This window comes from Phacochoerus africanus, chromosome 2 (genome assembly GCF_016906955.1).
Source record: "Phacochoerus africanus isolate WHEZ1 chromosome 2, ROS_Pafr_v1, whole genome shotgun sequence".
NCBI lineage: Eukaryota > Metazoa > Chordata > Mammalia > Artiodactyla > Suidae > Phacochoerus > Phacochoerus africanus.
Window position 1 is genome coordinate 41,995,157 of NC_062545.1, and position 21,583 is coordinate 42,016,739.

A 21,583-nucleotide genomic window follows, 5' to 3' on the forward strand; every position below is an offset into this window, starting at 1 on the left:
TTTCTTTGAAAGGGAAATATATCATGTGGAACACCTACATATTTTATCCACAATGTCCATGATTTAATCAATAAGTATTAAAGAGTCCAATATATGGGAAAATATAACTGAAAAATCAAGAAGACTTATATGTGATTCAAATATTTCAGTATAATCACAAAGACTAAAATTTCATGATTAAAATTTTAAAGGAGTAGTGTAAGACGGAGATTTTTTTTTTCTTTTTAGGGCTGCACCTGCAAAATATGGAAGTTCCCAGGCTAAGGACTGAATTGGAGCTACAGCTGCCAGCCTACACCACAGCCACAGCAATCCAGGATCCAAGCTGCATCTGTGACCTACGCCAGAGCTCACCACTATGCCAGACCCTTAACCCACTGATTGAGGCCAGGGATAGAACCCACAACCTCATGGTTACTAGTCAGATTTGTTTCTGCTGCATCACAATGAGAACTCCCAGAAAATGTTTTTAAAGATGGAGAATTTTACTTAAGATCTTTGAACTAAAGATTCATAAAGGAAATCTAAAATTTAAAAATTCAATAATATAAATAATTAACTGGCACAATAAGAAATTAGACAATAGCAGGAGACAGAATCAGTGAACTGTTAGCAAAAATCAAGAGAAAATATGTAAACTAAAGCAAAGAGGAAAAGAAAAGAGCAAGAGTCATATGCTACCCTGTGAAAGATTTGATATTTATATTGAGTTTCAGGAAAAGAAGAGAGAAAATTTGACAGAGTTGATAAAATATATCTAAATATATATTCGAGATGCTCTGAAAACTCTGAGGAGACACACACACACACACACACGAAGCCAAATCTAGCTGATTTAGTAAAATGGTTGAACCTCCATGACAAGGAAAATCTTAAAAGCAGCTAAGAATAAAAATACATTACCTTTACTGGAGCAACAAAAGAATAAAATAGACAGGTGACTTCTCAACATAAACAAAGACTTCTTGAGTGGAATGTGCTCAAAAATGAGCACCAATCTAAATGTGATCTAAAAGAAATCAAAGTGTACTTTTCATCTATTCACGCAGAATGATAATGTCAGATGGAAATAAAGAAATGAAGGAGATATGAAGAACAGGGGAACAGGTAGCCATGTGAGATTGTGTGTGAGATTGTGTGTGTGTGTTTGCACATGTATGAAAGTATGTGTGTGTGTGTAAGAGAGAGAGAGAAAAAGCAAGAGGGAGAGAAAAAGAGAGAGGGTTCAAAATGATACTCTCCGTGGGGTTTCAAGTATAAGTAAATTAAAATGCATGAAAACAGACAAAAGGTGACAGTGAGGTACATGGATGGGAGTAAATTGCTTTAAAGTCTTAACATTATTAAAATTATTGGGGAGAGATAAACTTTTCACTTTATTAAACTGTAATAAACCAAAGAGATATAAATCCTATGTTAGCCATTAAAATGGAGAAATAATATGGAACTAAAATATTAATAAATGAGAAGATGCATTGAGAAATGTACCAGATTAATCACAATATTCAAGTAAAGATTGATAGGTAGTTCAAATAGGAAACACATAGTAAAATGCAGACACAAACCAAATATTTGAAAAATTACATTGAGCATAAATATTATAAATAATCCTTATGGACATGGCCACAAAGATTCTTACAAAATATCATAATATAAAATCCAGGTAATATATTGCAGCTAAGTGTCATAACCAAATTTTATTCTAGGAATTCAGAGATGGCTTAATATTTTAAAATCAATCAGTTCACTAACACAAATAAGACCTTGACATGATAGTAAAATAATTATGTGAAAAAGAAAATGTTAAGCAAAATAAGACTGTCACAAACTCACACTGATTTCTTACATATGAAGATCAACAGTAAGGAAAACTAATCTATGAAGTCAGAATAGTACATATTCTTGGGTGGTTTGGGGGAGTGGCAGTGAACAGGCACAAGAGTACTGATTTACTACTTTACTATTTTTGATCTGGTTGCTGGTTATAAGAGTGTATTTCTTCTTGAAAATTATTGGTTCTGTCCATTTGTATTTGTGCAATTTTCTATTTGTATATTATACTCTAACAAAAAAAATCACTTAAAACGATGGCAGAATTTTCTGTAGAGCTATGATAAAATAATTGCAACAGTCAAATAAACCAGGGAGAAATATAGAACTGGCCAGATAAAATATAAAAAAAAATAGCAATCACTCCTGAATTGTTAGAAGACAATGGAGAATTCCCAAAAGAAACAGTTCTCAAGAAGCAAATATCCTAAAGAAAAAGGGAACTACAGAGAGATAAGCAAATTCTGTTAAGCTCTTCATTCCTCAGGCCATTTGATGATTTTTGGCATATATCTTGAAAATTAGTCTAGTTAGGGACTACCACTACCAAAGATAGAGAAGCCAACAGATATTCTATTGATTTCATGGTGTTGGAGGAAATGAAGTAATGATTATGAGCATAAACAGAGTCAGAACTTGGGAGAGAGGCAGTTGGTTAAACATCTATGTCCCTGGGAGAATGTGGTAAGAAAGTAAGCCTAACATTATACTGGTTTTTACCTTAAGGTAGTTGCAATCAAAGAAAAACAAATCTTGTCCTGCATCTCGATTATAGAATAATTCACTCATATTTTCTTTTAATGTTTATCCAGTTTCATTTATTGTATTTATTCATAGTTCTGATTCATTTAGAATTAATACTTGTGAGATACGGATCAAATTTTACCTTTTTTCCAATGGCTATTCATTTAGTAAGCCAACAGTAGTATTTACTAAAAGCTCAAATCTTTGCTCCAGTGATTTGAGAAGCTTATTTTATGATATATTAAATATGTACTAAAGTATATTTCTACTGCTTACCTATTTATTCAAGCACCTGAACCAAGCAGTTTCAACTCTAAATTTGTATGATTCTCTAAGCTTTTCTTTTTCAGTGGTTTCCTGACAACTCCTGAATATTTATTTTATCACATCAAATTAAGCATTAACTTGTTTCACACAGAAGCTTATGGATAATTTTTGCAGCATAGCATTAAATATCTAATATTTAGAGAGAACCAAAATCTATATGACATTGAGCCATATTATCCAAGAACAAGGGATATCTTTACAATTGTTCAAATCTATACTGTCTTTCAGGGGTGTTTTAAAGTTTTCCTATATTCATTTTAAATAGTTCTTTTAACTTTCTTCCTAAGTATTTTACTTTTATTTACCATTGTAAATAGAGCTTCTCAAACATTATATTCTCTGTCATTGTTTGTATATATAAAGGCTACTAATTCTTCATATTAAGTTGATATTCTATGCTCACTGAATTGTTTTAATGTTTAAGTTAATTTTGCCTATGATTCTCTAAGTTCATTAGGTATATTTAACTTATTTTTCTGCAAACAGTGTTTTACTTCTTCCTTTCTATTTCATATGCTTCTAATTTACTGTTTTGTTTGATTGCATTAGCTAATACTTGCAGTACACTGTGGAATAAGCATTGTGAAGATTTCACAAGTGTGTGTTTTGAAGGGATTTGCAAGAATGCATGACTCTCTTCATAACACTCTGCCATCAAAGAGGCTGCTGTCTGTTGCTTAGTTACCTTGATTTCTAGACCAGATACTCACATTTATTCTTCCCTGTGGATAGTATTCTCTTCTACCCATTATTCATTCAATGATGTCTTACCACAATGTTAGATTTCAGTTGTAATTTAGTTCCTTAAAACAGTCTCCCATGATTTCCACATCTATATACATCTTTCATTAACTGTATATTTTCACATAACCATGGGCTTCTTCCATTTAAAACAATTTCATTTTACTTTGTACAACTCTTTGGAATTCCTTTATGTCTCCTACATTGGATGCTGCTCAATTCATGAATCACTGAATAAAACCCATCAGATTTCTCAAAATTTATGATTTTTCCCATTAACAAATTAAATGAGCAGATTAAAAGTAAAATTTATGTGATCATCTTTTTTTAAATTTTTTGCTTATTCTGTCATATCCACAGCATATGGAAATTCCAGGGCCAGAGATTGAACCCGAGCCAGAGCTGCAGCCTATACCACAGCTGCATCAACTCTGGATCCCTAACCCGCAGTGCCTCTACAGAGACAAGTCAGATCATTAACCACTGCACCACAATGGGAACTCCATATGTGATCATCTTTGATATATGCCAAAAGTTCAAATAAATAATTCAAAGAATATTCTTTTAAAAATGTTACACCTATTTTTAGATTAAAGTTATGAAAATGCAGAGTTTAAAAGAAGGGACTCTGGAAGTAAAATATGTGAGTTTGAATCCTGTCATTTAGTGGTTATATAAACATAGCTAAGTTACAAAGCATTTTTCTTCCTTCATTTTAAAATAGCAGTATTGTTTCATGCAATTTGTATAATAATTAAAAGTGTTAATACATGAAAAAATTCAGAATCCAATGCAGAAAGAGCTTTCAAATCTGCTGAATTTCTTCTATTGCAAGCTGAAAAGTTCTCAGACTGATGTAAAGCAATAACTCTAGATTTAACTTTCTACATTCTGTATAGGAAGAGATGGATAAATAGATTGTACTTAAAATCATATAGTTAATCTTAAGTGTTAGCCTAAATTTTAATTTTTCTTATTTGTAGTTTCCTTTGTTTACATGGGTAAAAAGGATATGGCAAGGTCAATAAAGTAGTTAGATAAATCAGAAAAACTTGAAACCTCACTGGATTCAAAGGCAATGGATGAGAGACTAACCAGGTGTGGATGATTCATTGATAGTATGGATTTGAAAACACATACTAATAAATAAAGTTGAATATAAAAATTCATTGATGTTTTGCCAACTACCCATTGTTCTTCTTAGTGTGTGCATATATATGGAAACATTCTATTTTAAGTGATAAATATATCAGATAAAATGATATATATATAGATCATCAGATACCTTTTTCAGCAAACTTATCAGATCTTCAATTCAAATAACATTTAGATGGAATATAAATGTTATAAATAAGATCTGAACCACCAGGGAATATATAATTTTATAAACTTGAATTACACTCAAATATTTCAAATTATGAATCAGCTATAACGACCTTTCAGAATTAAACTTTCCTCTGAAGTTATTTTACTTTTAGTAATTGTAAGTACTGCTAGTTGCCTACGCAAGGTTCACTCTTCCTTCATCATTTACTAAGAGAATTGAGATCACATAGAAAACTGTTCAGCCCCGATGTCAAGAGCAGGTAAATGCAGAAAATCGCAGCTGAGATCAGCTTACCTGAAGCAGAAGCCACTAAAACCATAAACTGTTAAGAACACTTAAATAGTAATTTTGGTGAACTGCTGAACAAATTTGAGCTCAAGAAACTCCTAGGGACCCAGTCTTAAAAAGGACTCCACACATTCATGAGTTTTACCTCTAGGAAACCAACTAGGTTTTCACAGCAAAGATTTGAGAAAAACTACCTCTTATTTCTAGCAAGAAGAGGACTGAAGTAACTATTCTGAAAAATGTCCATAGCATTTACCATAACAAAAACCTCTTCACTAAAGGACACAAGTATACCAGAGCCTTTTCCAACTTAGGTAAAAGCCAATTAGCCAAACGCAGATTTCTCTAGCTACTTTATCTTACCCAATTGGATGGAGGAACACTAAGAAACACTACTAAGGTCAGAGCCAAGCAGGCCCACTAAGAGACAGATTTAATCATAATATTATAGAATGCTTCCTCTCTCCATACATTGTCACTACTCCAAAAGTGTTGCAGTGTAACAGTGAACTACAACTAAAAGAGATGCAAGTCATAGACTCTAGTTAAGAAGTAGTGAGGGAAATCAAAAGATAGGTTCAAAAAAAGCAAAATAAAATAAAATAAAATAAAAAAACAGAACAAAAAAAGGGACATCTGAGAAAACTGAATGCCTCTGGCATCTACAGCTACTGAAAGCATTAAACACAGCCAGCATCTAGCTAGATTAGCATAAACCTAACATTAAATGCCTATTTACCTCATTTGCCATTGTATGACACATCATACTCATCTTTGAAAAAAAATATTACAAAGCATGCTAAAAGGCAAGGCAAAACCATCTGAGGAGACAAAGCAAGCATCAGGACTTCATTTATATATGATGATAATGTGGAGCTATAGGAAGTTCCATTTCTTGCTGGTAGGAAAACAAAATAGTACAGACACTTAAGAAGAGTTTGGCATAAGCTGAACATAGTTTTAGCATATGAACCAATAATCTTACCACTAGGTATTTCCTCAATTGAATAACTATATTCACACAAAACTTCCACACTTTTTTTATAGAAGCTTTATTTATAATCATCAAAACTAAAAGCAACCATGCTGTTCTTCAATAGATAATTGGATAAGCAAGCTGTGAGGTACATTTGTACAGTGGAATTTTTTAGTGATAAAAAAAATGAGCTATCAAGACATAAAAAGACACAGAGTACTCTTAAATGCATATTGCTAAATGAAAGAAGCCAATCTGAAAAGGCAACATACTCTATGATTGCATTATATGACATCCTGAAAAAGGCAAATCTCTAGAAATCACACAAAAAAAGCATTATTTGCCAATGATGACAGGAGGAGTGAATATACAGAGGATTTTTTTATGGCAGTTAACTGATTCGGTATGATACATACATGGTAGGTACATGACATTTTGCATTTGTCAAGACCTGTGGAAGTTTACAACAAAAAAGTGAACTTTCAAGAATGCACATCTTAAAAGATCATATAGGCATTTGGGGATTCCAAGGAAAGAATGCAGACAATGACAAGAGAATCTACCTCTATTACAATAACTTCACTGAAGGGGACAGAAAACAAGGTAATAATCTAAGTAACTTTCAAAATGAATAGAACCTATAGATTAAAGAAAAAACAAATTGCACGTATTTATTCTGCTTGATAAAGTGTTTACCATGGGTTATGGTTTAGTGATTCTGGTACTGCTATCCATGTATGGTGTTACTGAACAATTAAGTAAATAAAGTAGCAGATGATACGACCCAAATTCTCATTGCTGGAGTGGGAATATGCAGGGAAGAGTCCGTGGTCTTTTACCAACTCAAGGAGATAAACTGATGGCACAGACGCAGCCAGGAAAAATTATTCTTAAACATTGTTTTGATCATGCTCCAATGTACTAATTGAAGGGGCTAGAATGATTCATAAGGTAATGAATTAAACAGTAAGAGCTCATGCTTTGCTTAATACAGATACAGATGTTTACATATAGATACCTATATATATTAATATGAGCATGTATTATTTTGCTCTGGGAGGTACGTGGGCCTAAAAAAAATACCTCAGTATCGACAAGCACAACTAGCATTCAGACCTTGGTTTCTAATATCATTCTCCAGTAAAAAGGACCAAGGCTCTTTGTAGAAATGGCTTATTAAAAGACTGGGGCAAAAAAAAAATTATACACATTATAAGCTTGGACCATCATGTGATGCCAGAAAATAGAAAGTGTTAAAAAATTGATAGCGCCTTGTCGAAAGGATACAAAGCCACTGAAAAGTCAATTAAAAGCACTCCTAGTGGCCAAAGCTGGAATGAAAGGAGTAACAAAAATTTAAATAAAATACCATTGCGTTATAAAACAACTTGGATTATAAATATAAAATAAATATTCATGAGTCATCCTGATATGAATGATTAAGTTAATATTTGGGGGAGAAGAGATAAACCTCATATAGAAAAATTCTACGTAAATTATTTAGATATTACACCTTAAAAGAGAAGGATTATATAACTCACCTCTCCCTAAGTATGGGCTGTGTGTAGTGTTTTCCTTCCAGAGTACAGTATAGAAAGAGGAAGAAGGACAGTAAATTCACTGTGGAGAAACCTGATAAACACTACCCAGCCAGGTGATCAAGGTCAACAACAAGAGTCATAAAGCACGTGATGAAAATGGCACCTTAATTCTGTAACTCCAAAAGCCTATAACCCCCTCAGACTAATGATGAGAAAAAACAGCAGACACATTCCACTTCTGAAATTTATTTGACCAGTAATTCTCAAAACTTTTAAAGTCACCAAAAACAAAAACCTTCCACAGGCAAGAGAAAACTAAAAGAAAAAAATAACTGTTAAATGTACTATAGTAGCATAGATCTAACTCAAGAACAGAAAAAAAAAAAGACATTATAGCAAAACTAAGGAAATTTAAAATAAACTGGACTTATTTAATAATAATGTATCAATATTAAATTATTAACTATAACAAATATACTATAAGATAATGATGGGGGAAACTGTGTTTGAAAGAGTTTACAAATTTTGTACTATTTGCTCACATTTTCTGTTTATCTAAAACTATTCTGAAAAATAAAGTCCACTCATAATAATAAAAAAGTAAGCAGAAGTATATTAAGCAAGTCTTCTAGGAAAGGTATAGGGGTGTTTTTTAATAAATAGTAAAAGATCATATAGTCACTACCTGCCTTTTTCCTTGAATCCTTTTCTTACTTTGTATAACACAGTCATGTTTGTTCAAGTGAAGCAATCTTCTTGGGGCAGAGACATAGAAAACCAAATGGACAGAGGAGGATTAAAGAAGGGCTCTGGGTTGTCAATGACTTTCTGGAACAGCATCTTTGGTTATATGCTGAATAGACATGAAATGCGCATTTTTAAGGGAAAAATTCACAGTGTCTAATCCTCTGTGGATTAGAATTCTGGGAGCTCCATTACTAATACATTAGTGCACTGGAGCACAATCAAAATAATGTTTAAGAATAATTTTTCCCAGCTGCATCTGTGCCATCAGTTTATCTCCTTGAGTTGGTAAAAGACCAGGGACTCTTCATCCCTTGCAAGAATATATTAATATAATCCCCAGCCCTTTTAAAATATCTCTGAGATGAATTGTCAGTGCTCATAAAATACATTTCAAATCCATAAAATTGAGAAATGAGGGAAATAATAGTTGCAGCAAACCATTTGAAATACACCTGTTTTTCTTTCATTTAACCTAATTTTATTCCTGATTCAAACTATAATCATCAGAGAAATGGCACCTGAACCTCTGATGTTATTTGTAGGCAAAAATCACTTTTATTGACTTACTTTTAGTCTGATACCTTGAGCCTATATTGAACATCAATATAAGGCAGAAACCTATGCAACTCCTTGCTATCTATTATTTAAAAAACAATACAGTATATCAAATTGTACACATCTATAAAGATTTCAGGAGAATGGTTATCTAAGAAGTGATGTATTTCTTCTGGGTAATCGGTTTATGTTTAAGAACACTGTGAATTGTGCAGTTATGTGTGTTTTCACTTTATCATTAGCTGGTAAAATGCTTTCAGTAAAAATTTTGGATTATATTAAGCAAGTACATAAATAAGATACTGGCAAATATGTAAAGTGCTTTAGCCACTTATTCTATCCTACCACCTCCATAGTTTATACTAAGAACTGCTCACAGTATTCTTCCTGCTGAGAAACTATACAGCCTTATCATCAGCCAAGAGTTTCAGTCAGGCAACCAATTAATTAGACCAACTTAGTATACAGTGTGAGGATCATTATCAATATGCACAGTAATTATCCTGATTTCTGGAGGATTCTATGTGCCTATATTTGTTTTTTTTTTTTTTCCTCTCACCTTTTACTTTCACATTTAACATTTAGTATTTTATTGTAAAGCAATGGTAGATTTTTTTTTCTGTCTTGATCCTGGACTTTATGAACATACAACACCCACCAGTCTTAAAAATATTATTTTAAATCTAAGTTCGAATGAAATATCTTTCCTTCTGATCACTGTCATTGGTCTGAAGAAAACACAATTAAAAGTAATCTCCAAGAATTTTTAAGAATATTTCTATGAAATACTGCATATATATTAAACATTCTTATAAAATTTATGTAAGAAATAGAGCATCAGAACACAGGCCTCACTATCTTACTTACGTCTTGCCATGCATAGTTGTGAGAGGTTCTCTATGGTATTTTAAATGAAGTGGAGTCATCGGGTTAAAGGGCATGTACTTTTACAACTCTAGGGAAGACCACATGTTTTGTTTTTTTATATTCCCAAAGGAGCCCTACAAATTTATACTCCACACAACAGTATTTGTATTAACTTGGCTCTAAATCTTTGCCAGCCCTTACTACTAGCAGTTATTTTTTTCCTCCTCTCCAAAATCTGGAGTTTGTATATTGATAGGTCATTTTTATCTTGTTTATCTCTTGTTGCTAATGAATTTGAGCATCTTTTCTTATGGTATATAGCCATCTGAGTAGCTTCTTTTGTATAGTGCTTATACAGCCCTTTTATTTCTTATTATGCCATTTGTATTTTTCTTATTGACTTATAACAGTTTATTATAATATCTGGATACTAAACCTATGTAAATTTTAGGTCCTTATAAATACCTTCTCAGTTTTTTAAATTATTTTTCCTCAATTGTTTATTGTATCTTTAAATTTAATTTTTTTTTAATTTTAATATACTAACAAATTATTTCTTTTTGTTTGTGCTTTTGTGTATTTTAAAGAAACAGTCCTCTACTTTGGTATCATAAAGGTTTTTAACCCCATATTTTAAATAAAGTTTTATGCTTTTTCCTTTCACATGCAAGTCTTTAACCCAACTAGAAATGATGTTGTATATGATGGAAGTAAAAATCAGTATTAATTTTCTTTTTTTAATTTTTTTCTTTTTCTTTTTAGGATTGTATTTTTTCTATTATAGTTGAATTACATTGTTCCATCAATTTCTGTAAACTTAGTGGCTTAAAACAATCCCCATTAACTATCTCATAGCTTCTGTATGTCAAAAGTCCAGACATGGCGTAGCTGGGTTGTTTGCTCAGGGTCTCACAAGGTGATTTCAAGGTGTTAGCTGGGCTGTCTTATCATTTGGAGCGCAATATCTTTTCCAAATTCACCAGCTGATGACAAAATTCATTTCATGGATTCTGTATACCTGAGGTTCCAGTTTTATTACTTGCTAGCTATTGGCTAGGAAATATTCTCAGCATAGCTCCTTACTTCTTCAAGGTACCAGAGAACATCTGCTATTATTTTTTTGTTTCTTTCAAGAGATTACCCGATTAGTCTTTGCCCATTCAAGATAATCTGTCTTCCAATTAACTCAAAGTCAGCTAATTAGGGACATTTATTACATATGCACAATCCCTTTTACTAGGCAATGTAATAGTGACTGGAGAGTGGTATCCCAACATATCCTCATATAACAAGAGGAGATCATACAGGGTATCTGCACCAGTGAGAACTTCAGGAGCATCTTAGAATTCTGCTAATAACAGAGTCTAATTTCACTTTTATCCTTTCCAAGAGCCAACTGGCCCAGCCTCATTCTGTTCATTGTATTTCTCAGTACTCTGCACTGCCAGACTTCTCATAAATCAAGTTTCCATATTCTCTGCGTTTTTCTCTGGGTTCTCTATTCAGTTTCATGGTACAATTACTCTTTACAACACCATCTGAATTACTATAGCTTTATAATAATTCTTGACATCAGGTCAGCGAGTCATCTAAACTTACTCCTCTTCAGAATGTCTTAGCTATTCTTGACACTTTTCTATTTAAATCTTAGAATTAACTAAACAAAATTCCAAAATATTTCCATTAGGATTAGGAAAGATTGAGTTGACACATTAACAACCCATGAATATTATACCTGAATCATTTTAATTCTTTTTAGATATTTTAAATATATTTCAATACATTTCTAAATTTTTCACAAATATTTAAGATATTTTGTTAGTTTTTTTCCTATCCATATTTTGATGGTCTTGTAAATAGCATCTTTAAATTATATCCATAAACTACATTTTTATGAGTATAAAAAACTGCAATCAATCTTCATATATTTATATTTTATCTTCCACTTGGCTATGGACAAAAAATAATTCTAAGTATTTAACTGTGGATTCTTTGAGATTATTTACATAGACAACATTATAGTCTATTAACAACAAGCTTTTGTTTCTTCCTTTATTTTGATGTATTTTATCTTGTTTTGTTTTAGCTAGCACTTTAGCAAATTGTTGAATAGAAGGGGTAATTGTGTGAATCCTTGTGCTCTTGGTAAATTTACAACAAAGCCTTTCAATGTTTTATCAATAATGATTTCTGCTCTTATTGTTATGGACATACCTGATACTCCAGATGTTGTATATTAATATTCAGAACTACCCTAATCTTCCTAAGAGCATCCGTGACTCCCAAGGATTCAATAAAACTACATTTCCCAGACCTTCTGTGACTATAGTCCCAGATAAATTCCACCCTTGAGGCACTAGATGGTTTGTGGAGGAGGAAAGAGAAATAAAAGCTGGCAGCTACGAACACAGGTGGGTTTTGTAATTCTTTAAAGAAGCTTTAGAGTATTCTCCTGATAACTAATAACTTCATTGTTGATGGAAGCTAGAACTACTAGTGACAACTTTTCTGTCATCTCAGCACATCCACATTTTTTGTAAATGGCCTTGCTGATGTTTGCTCCCTCATCCTTCAAGGCATTGTGCAGGTTTCTAATACTCTAGTGAATCTCACTTCATTTTAAATACCTAGAGTGACCTCAGTTTCCAAACTGAACCTAACCAAATCAACATTCATCACTAGCATTGATTCTAAAGAAACAACCCTAAATGTAAGAAAGAATCTGGAATTGGTTTTCTGATCTAGTCAGATTTGAAAGCCATAGTGATCTCATTGCCAGATATATATATAAAGATATATACATGAAAATTCCGGTACATGGTGGCAAAAATAAAAATGTTATTATGTTTGTAAATTCTATTGTTATTGTTTGAATGTGAAATTAAAACATATTTGAATGACCATGTTACTGTTGCAATAAAACAGTATACTGGAAATGAGTATAAAGATGATATAGGATGGCTGTCATACTGTAAAAAAAGAGATTATATAAAATTATAAGTACAGAGTTTAAATTCTCAAATAAATGTATAGCCAACAACCAGAGAGCTTCTATGATGGCCCTGAAATAATATCTTTCCTCATAGATGCAGACCATTTTTACTGAAAATCAGAAAAATATAATCCTGTGGGTTACTTAATTACAATACAGGGTGAATTCACAGCCTTATCAAATGTCTATCCTTAATGTTAAGACAGTGATTAGGGAAGAAGAGTTTCCTGAGAATTGAAATAGTGATATTTGTTTGTGTTCTTAATAAAACAGAAACACCCTATAGTTCAAGATTCCACTGAGTCTGTCTTGTCATGATAAGCATACTTTCTGCCACTACCTCCACTTTCTGAAAACCCTATAATAATAGTATTTGAGTGTGTTGGCTTGTAGAGGAAGCTAATTCCTCTCAGGATCCAACCTAGCCACCCATTCTCAATACTCACACATTTAGTGTCATATTCTAGCAACTTAGGAAGAGAAATTAAAGTCTGTCCCAGGAGGAGATACATGAATACCAGATAAATTGAAATATTTTTCCAACATATATTGACAGAAATATTTGGAGTATGTGAAGGGATGAATTCTAAGGATATTAGATCAAGGAAGAATATAACTTTAGATTTGTCCAAATTTATTAGCTTTGAATATATTTTCTAGAGATTCTAAATTTAATGTATAAACTTGAGCAGAGAATAATACTCACAATTTTTTTTGATTGCTTAAGGAAATGTATGCTAGGAACAGAAAAATCTGAGATAACAGAAGTTCTTGGGCATGTTCCTGCTAAGATCAGGAACCAGACAAAGATGTCAACTCTTGCCACATTTATTCAACATCATTTTGAAAGTCCTAGCCATGGCAATTGGAGAAGAAAAAGAAATAAAAGGAATACAAATTGGAAAGGAATAATTAAAACTACAACTGTTTGGAGATGACATGATAACACACAGAGAAAATCCTAAAGATGTTACCAGCAAACTATTAGAGTTCATCAATGAATTAGGCAAAGTTATAGGATACAAAATTAATACATATAAGTTGATTGCATTTCTATATACTAAAAATGAAAGATTAGAAAGAGAAATTAAGTAAACCATCCCACTTACCGGAACATCAAAAATAAATAAATACCAGGAAATAAACCTACCTAAAGAGAAAAAAAGGACCTATACTCTGAAAACTGTAAGACACTGATGAAAGAAATCAAAGATGACACAAACAGATGAAAAGATACACCATGTTCTTGTAATGGAAGAATCAATATTGTCAAAATGACTATACTACACAAGGCAATCTACAGATTCAACAAAATCCCTTTCAAATTACTGATGGCATTTTTTCACAGAACTAGAACAAAAATTTTAAAATTTGTATGGAAACACAAAAGACCCCGAATAGCTAAAGCCATCCAGAGAAAGAAAAATGAGCTGGAGGAATCAGGCTCACTTACTTAAGACTATACTACAAAGCTGCAGTCATCAAAACAGTATGGTACTGGCACAAAAAGAGAAATAAAGATCATAGAGAGCCCGGAAATAAACCCATACACCTATGGTCAATTAATCTAGAACAAAGGAGGCAAGAATATGCAATGGAGAAAAGACAGTCTCTTTAATAAGTGGTGCTGGAAAAAGTGAACAGCTACATGCAAATGGATGAAATTAGAACACTCTAACACCATACATAAAAATAAACACAAAATGGATTAAAGACCTATGTGTAAGACTGGATACTATAAAACTCTTATAAGAAAACATAGGCCAAACATTCTCTGACATAAACTCCAACAATGTCTTCTCAGATCCACCTCTTAGCATAACGAAAATATAGAAAAAAAATTTTTAATGGGACGTAATTAATATTAAAACCTTTTGTGTACCAAAGGAAACCATAAACAAAACAAAAAGACAACCCACAGAATGGCAGAAAGTATTTGCAAATGAAGCAACTAACAAAGGATTAATCTCCAAAATATACAAACACCTCATACAGCTCAATATCTAAAAAAAAACCTCAGCAAAAAATGATATCTAAATAGACATTTCTCCAAAGAAGACATACAGATGGCCAAAAAAAAACACATGAAGAAGGCTCAACATGACTAATTATTAGAGAACTGCAAGTCAAAACTATCATGAGGTACCATCTTACACCAGCAAGAATGGCCATCATCAAAAAGTATACAAACAATAAATGCTGGAGAGGGTACAGAGTAAAGGAAACCCTCTTACACTGTTGCTGGGAGTATAAATTGGTGCAACCACTATGGAAAACAGTATGGAGGTTCCTCAAGAAACTAGGAATAGAACTATCATATAATCCAGCAATCCTACTCCTGGGTTATCTGGAGAAAAACATAGTTCAAAAAGACACACGTATCCCAATATTCATTGTAGCACTATTTACAATAGCCAAAACATGGAAGCAACCTAAATAACCATCAGTCTTGGCAGAAGAGTAGATAAATATGTGGTACATATATACAATGAAATATTATTCAGCTGTAAAAAAGAATGAAATAATGCCATATGCAGCATGGATGGACCTAGAATTTGTCATACTAAGTGAAATTAGTCAGAAAGTGAGACACAAACATCATATGCTATCACTTATATATGGAATCCAAAAAAAATCAACAAAAAAGGATACAAGTGAACTTATTTGCAGACTGGAAATAGATCCACAGACTTTTTAAAACTTATGGTTACCAAGGAGTTCAGGTAGGGCTGGTGGACTGGGGGTTTGTGACTGGCATACGCATAGTGAGACACACAGAATGATTGGCCAGTGGGGATCTGCTGTATAGCACAGGGAACTCTACCTGATACTCTGTGATAATATATATGAAAAAATAATCTGAAAGATAATGGATATGTTTACATATACAAATGATTAACTGTTGTACAGCAGAGATTATCACAACCCTATAAAGCAATTATTTCAATAACACTTTAAAATAAAAAAAAAAAAAGGTTTCTAATGGCTCAGACATACACTATTGTTGGAGGAGTGCATAAGCATGTTCTTGGTAGTAATCTCTGGATAATTTCCTCAGAAGAACGCACTCCACTTGGTAGTGGTATTAGGAAGCAGAAACCATAGATAATAGTTTTTAACGTGATGCTGACCCCTCTGATATTCCTGAAATTCACATTTCTAATCTTTGTTCCAACTTGCAAAGATTTTATAAACCTCTACTTTCCTAAAATAAACTTCTTCCCATATTGACTACCTGGGGTAGCTTCTGCTTTCCATACCCAATTCTGATGATTTCTTCTTCCAGGATCCATTTTTGTTCTGGACCAGAGACAGCATGTTCCTGTCAGATGGTGAGCATTCTGTTGAGTATCTGGTCATGATTTCTGCCTAAGTAAATGAAAGTTCCATAGTACCAGAAAATGGCATCAATACTAATAACCACACAGTTTCTTTAAGGCACTAAAATCACTGGTTCCAGACATCCCTGCACCCCTGTCCTTGCCACAGTTGAGCCTATACAATCTCATTTTCCCCCAAGTTATTTTGAGTCAGGTTGCTAACACTTGCAAACAAAAGCCCCAATGAAAACAAACATGCACACACACAAACATATGGGCAAGGCTTCTGGCAAGGAGCTATAGAGTTCAAACTGTATAGAAGTTAGGCTGAAATTGAATTAATTTGTATTGAGTTTTATAAAAAGTTGATTCTTACCCTATGAACTGTCAAAATGAGAAATATCACTATTGAAAAATAATCTCATAACATAGAAGGTAGAAAAAGTTCATAAGATATCATGATGTTGATGATTCTGTAATATAGAACTCTCTGCTAAGGAAATGTTACACAAAAACTGTTGTAAATAGGGAGTTCCCGTCGTGGCTCAGTGGTTAATGGATCCGACCAAGAACCATGAGGTTGTAGGTTCAATTCCTGGCCTTGCTCAGTGGGTTAAGGATCTGGCATTGCCGTGAGCTGTGGTGTAGGTCGCAGGTGCAGCTTGGATCTGGTGTTGCTGTGGCTCTGGCGTAGGCCAGTGGCTACAGCTCCGATTAGACACCTAGCCTGGGAACCTCCATATGCCATGGCAGCAGCCCTAGAAAAGGCAAAAAGACAAAAAAAAACAAAACGTTGTAAATATAATACAAATGCATTTATGAATTTTTATGAAATAATATATTTATGTAATATTTATAAATCATTTATAAACACATTTAGAAATCATATTTAAATAGCTGTACAGATATTTATAAATTCTATTATATATTATATTATTAATTGATCCCTGAGATATGCTTAGACTTAAGAGATCAACTATTGGGTTCAATCAATTGATATATTATTATAAGTATTTAAGTGTGTTGATCATAAAATATACATATTTGACAAACCATCTGAGGTTACAAAATTTCCTGGGAGCTAAACAAGAAAAAAAAAATCATATATAATAGATTGTTCTGATCTCTTCAGGAATGAACCCAGATAACCGTAGCAGTCATTATTTCAGCTATAATGTCTTCTTATCAAACATAGTCCTAGGAGTAATAAAAATAACAAAGCTTTATTATACCAAATGATTTTTATTTTACAGTATTCAGTAGATTTTTAAGCTCTGTATTTACTATCCAAAGGCAAAGCAGATCATATCAGCATTTCTAATGACTAAAAGCATGCTTTCAATATAACTTTAAGGAGAAAGAAGTAGCAATCTGCTCTGTATTTTTTCCTTTATTAAAAGAAAAGTAATAAAGAAATAAGCGAAAAAAATTGTCAGGGCCCAATCCTGTCTTATTTTGGAACTTCCCAATCTTTTAGGAACATATACATTTACATAACTTATCATTCATTATACATTACATGGACAGTAGTTATCTCAGCCCAGTTGATCACCTTTGCACTTAGGTTTCCTGCCCAGAGGATAATGAGCAGGGACTAAATTTCAATAGAAAAATTCAAATCTCTATTCAAATATAAAACTTGAAAGCAAGTAATTCAGAGTGTTTAACAGTCTCTTTAATTTTGAATCAGTCTGTGCTACTAAAAGTACATCACCTTATCTAGATGCCACAAAAGACTAAATTAGTCCTTCAGGCCATTAATGTGTTCTCTTTAAAATTACAGCCACAGCCATTCAATGTTCTTCCAGTGACCTGAAAAGTAAATATACTTCCAAATGACTTTATTTACATTTCATAACTTTGGCAATTTGTTATCTCTTTACTACATTATAAAAAGTCCTTTTTTACTTGACTCCTATTTACTTTGCCCTTTATCTCTCAGAATCTCTCTCATCAAATTTTATGCTTTATGTTCTTGGAACACTGCTTACAGTTGTTTGAATAAATCTTGCTATTTTGACTTTTTCCTTCCTCTTTTCTCATCACTCAATCAAATATTTAGTCAGATTATTTTATCCCTTTTCTGTGATACTCCGTTATGCATACATTCACACACACACACACACACACACACACAAAATATACCAAACCTTCAACAAATGTTGACTATATGTGATAAAGGGATAAGTAAATTACTATATTGTGAAATGGGTTTCACAATATATATACATAGATGTGAAATAGATTTCACTATATATATACACATATATACATATACATACACATAAATATATATACTTCCAAATGACTTGATTTACATACACACATATATACACATACACACACACATATATGACCTCTCATTAAATACATTCTATGTGCAAAACATATATTAGGCCGGTGGGAAATATAAAAATGAGTAAGAAAAAAAAATAGCACTGCCCTTAAAAGAATTAGAAATTCAAACTGGTGCAGGCCTTTAAGTAACTATCCTGTGAGATGAAATAACTTCCACAAAGCAAGTACCTAAGTCCATGGATATATTACTGAAGAGGCAATTAATTCAATTGAGGAAATAGGAGAGATGTTATATGTGAACCATTTAATCTACACTACAAATGAAACAAAACTTTAATGGGTATATAAAGAAAGAAAGGACACTGGATATAGATTTGATTCTGTTTATTTGTTTGTTCTGCATTGTAACCAAATATTCAAGGGCCTGCAAGAACATAGGGTGGTGTGAGAAGTCTTTGTTGGCTGAAATTCAGATGCACAAAAAAAGATGGATGTATTAGTTATCACTGATTGTTTCCAAGTGATATACACATGTTGGAGCTCGTTTGCAAAATAAAATTGAGTTAGGACTAGGATAAATTTGTCCTAAGAAAACAGAACTCTCTCACAAACTCAGTGGAAGGGATCTACCAAAAACTAGGTTTTCTTGATGTGGAAAACCATCAAGATGTTTTTTAAATATTTACCTTTTCTTTTTTTTTTTAAATATCTGATCATTGTATTTCTCTCTCTTCTTCCTCAGCATCGTAGAAGATCTACTATGATTGTACCATAGTTCCCAAGTTTCCTGTTCTTGCCACAAGCAGAACAAAACAAAACAAAACAGCAAAAATGGCATACCACTGATACACAGGTCTAATATACTGGACCTTTCTGATAATTCTCCTATCATGAGTCAAGTATCCACTTGTCTGATGGACAAAGTGCAGTGCCTGCATAGTCTTAACTCACCCTCAAGGTGAAGCCTGATTTCAGCACCGGCATGGGATGAGAAAATGCATGTTCTTTTTATAACAAAAACTTATGCTTAGTTAGATTTCCATATGCTCAAGAATGAAGAATAGAATTAATGTGGGGCCAAAAGAATTTCTGCATCATAAGACAACACAGGGTTCAAGAGGGTGTAAAAACTGACGATTCAGATGCCTGATGAGGTTCAGAAATGTCTACAAGTTCATAAATCAAGTAATTGGGTCATTGCTACGATTAGGATTTCAACCAGAGTTGAAAGACTACTTCTAACCATCATATTTTACTATTATTACTTTATACACTTGGCCCATTGCCAGAGGAGAGAGCAAAGACTTTTTAAAAACTGATTTCTTCTAGTATAGTTAGAGCAAGTTCATATTCATACTCTTTTCATTAATATACATGTTTTTAAGACTACAATTGTCAACCATCTCATGTGAAGGAAAACACATGTCCACCTATAAAAGTCACAGGAGTTACATAGCATAGTTTGAGGTGGCACTTTTTACTTTTTCTTCCAGGAGGCATGTTATAAACATTTTAAGTGAAACAAAATAGCAAACTCAGACTGTTTCAGACTATTTCAGAAAAAAAAAATCAATTTATCCCAAGGAGTAGTTAATGAGATTTCTCACCCTACAAAGAGACGTATCCGATATATAAAGGAATGTATACTCCAAAAATGGGACTAGAGACTACATATCAATTACTACTCCAAGTGGTTAAATATAGGAGAGAAATTCCAGTACCCACATGGAATGAGAAAATGCATCTTCTCTTTATGGACAAACACTTGGGATTAGTTAGATTTCCATATACTCGAGAATGAAGAACAGAATAAGTGTGGGGCCAAAAACAATTTCTATATCATAAACGATAAACAACACAGGATTCAAGAAGTTGTGGAAGGACAAATTTTTGAAGCAAAATACTTCAGCAAACATGGGGAAAATGGTTCAAAACATTGGTTTTGTAGTTTTAATGAAATTCAGTAAAATATGTAGCTCTTCCTAAAATAATATATGCCTACCCATTTCCATTTGTATCTGTTTGCATTTGAAGAGGTGTGATGTTCTTTCTGGCTTTTTGCAGTTGGCATTTTCTTTATGAATAAAAGCTAGCTTTGCCAAGAAGAAAGCGTGGATGAGGCTTCTCAATCCAGGTCTCACTTATGCTAAATCCTACCTCCTCTCATCTATGACACTTATTTTCTCCACCAGCCTTGGGTTTTATCATTTACTAAAGTTTTACTTCAGTTTTTATAATTAGCTGAGTAATTATAAAATTGCAACCTAAACACTATTTAACTACATGTGTATGTTCTGTGTATGCTATATTTTATGATTCTAAAGTTGATGGAATCCTAGATGATGTCAAAGACGAAGGTGTAAATATAGGTGTGGGAGACAGTATTCTGTGAAGTAAAGTTCACGAAAGTGAGAAAATTCATATGTGTAGCAAAAATGTTAGAAGAGTGAACTCCATAGATGCTGAAGCCCTGTAAATCATTTGGCATTCATAAAAATGAGCCATTGATGAATAGTAGATAATTTCTAGATAACACTGCAAGGAAGTAAAATTATAATTACATTACAGGGCTGCAAATAAGAAAAGTTTTACATGTGAATGAGTCTGTAATGGGCTATAACAGTAATTGAAGCTAAAAAAGCAGAAGGAGCTGCTTCAAAGAAACGGCTTTCCTTATGGTGGAGTCCAGTAAAGACAACATAATAGATACTTCAGTGAAAATTTAACTTGTATTAATGCTAAATAGAACCTCCAAAAGACATAACAAAAGAGTTTGAATTTGTGAATACATTACTTAAAATTTAATGAATGTAAGTCTATACTAGAAAACCAGAGTTTAGCAAATTCCACTGAGTTCTAAGCATTGATTTTAATGGTGAACACAAAGGGCAAAGTATCTGCATTCATGAAGCTTACATTAAGTCATACATATACCTAAAATTGTGCTTGCTTAGGGAGCATAAAATGAGACATATTTATTCCCTATAATATCTCCTCATGACAGAATTTTGAAAGGACTATGTTAATATC

The 21,583-nt window shown here is 32.8% G+C and overlaps 1 long non-coding RNA gene across 1 annotated transcript in view; it reads left to right on the top strand.

The window, feature by feature from the left end:
- LOC125121012 (uncharacterized) overlaps positions 1–20,525 on the top strand; it is a 31,361-nt gene extending 10,836 nt beyond the window's left edge. The window contains exons 2-3 of the long non-coding RNA XR_007133373.1: positions 16,222–16,267; positions 19,296–20,525. This is a non-coding gene — a long non-coding RNA (uncharacterized LOC125121012). The remainder of the gene's footprint in view (positions 1–16,221; positions 16,268–19,295) is intronic.
- The last annotated feature ends 1,058 nt before the right edge of the window (positions 20,526–21,583 follow it).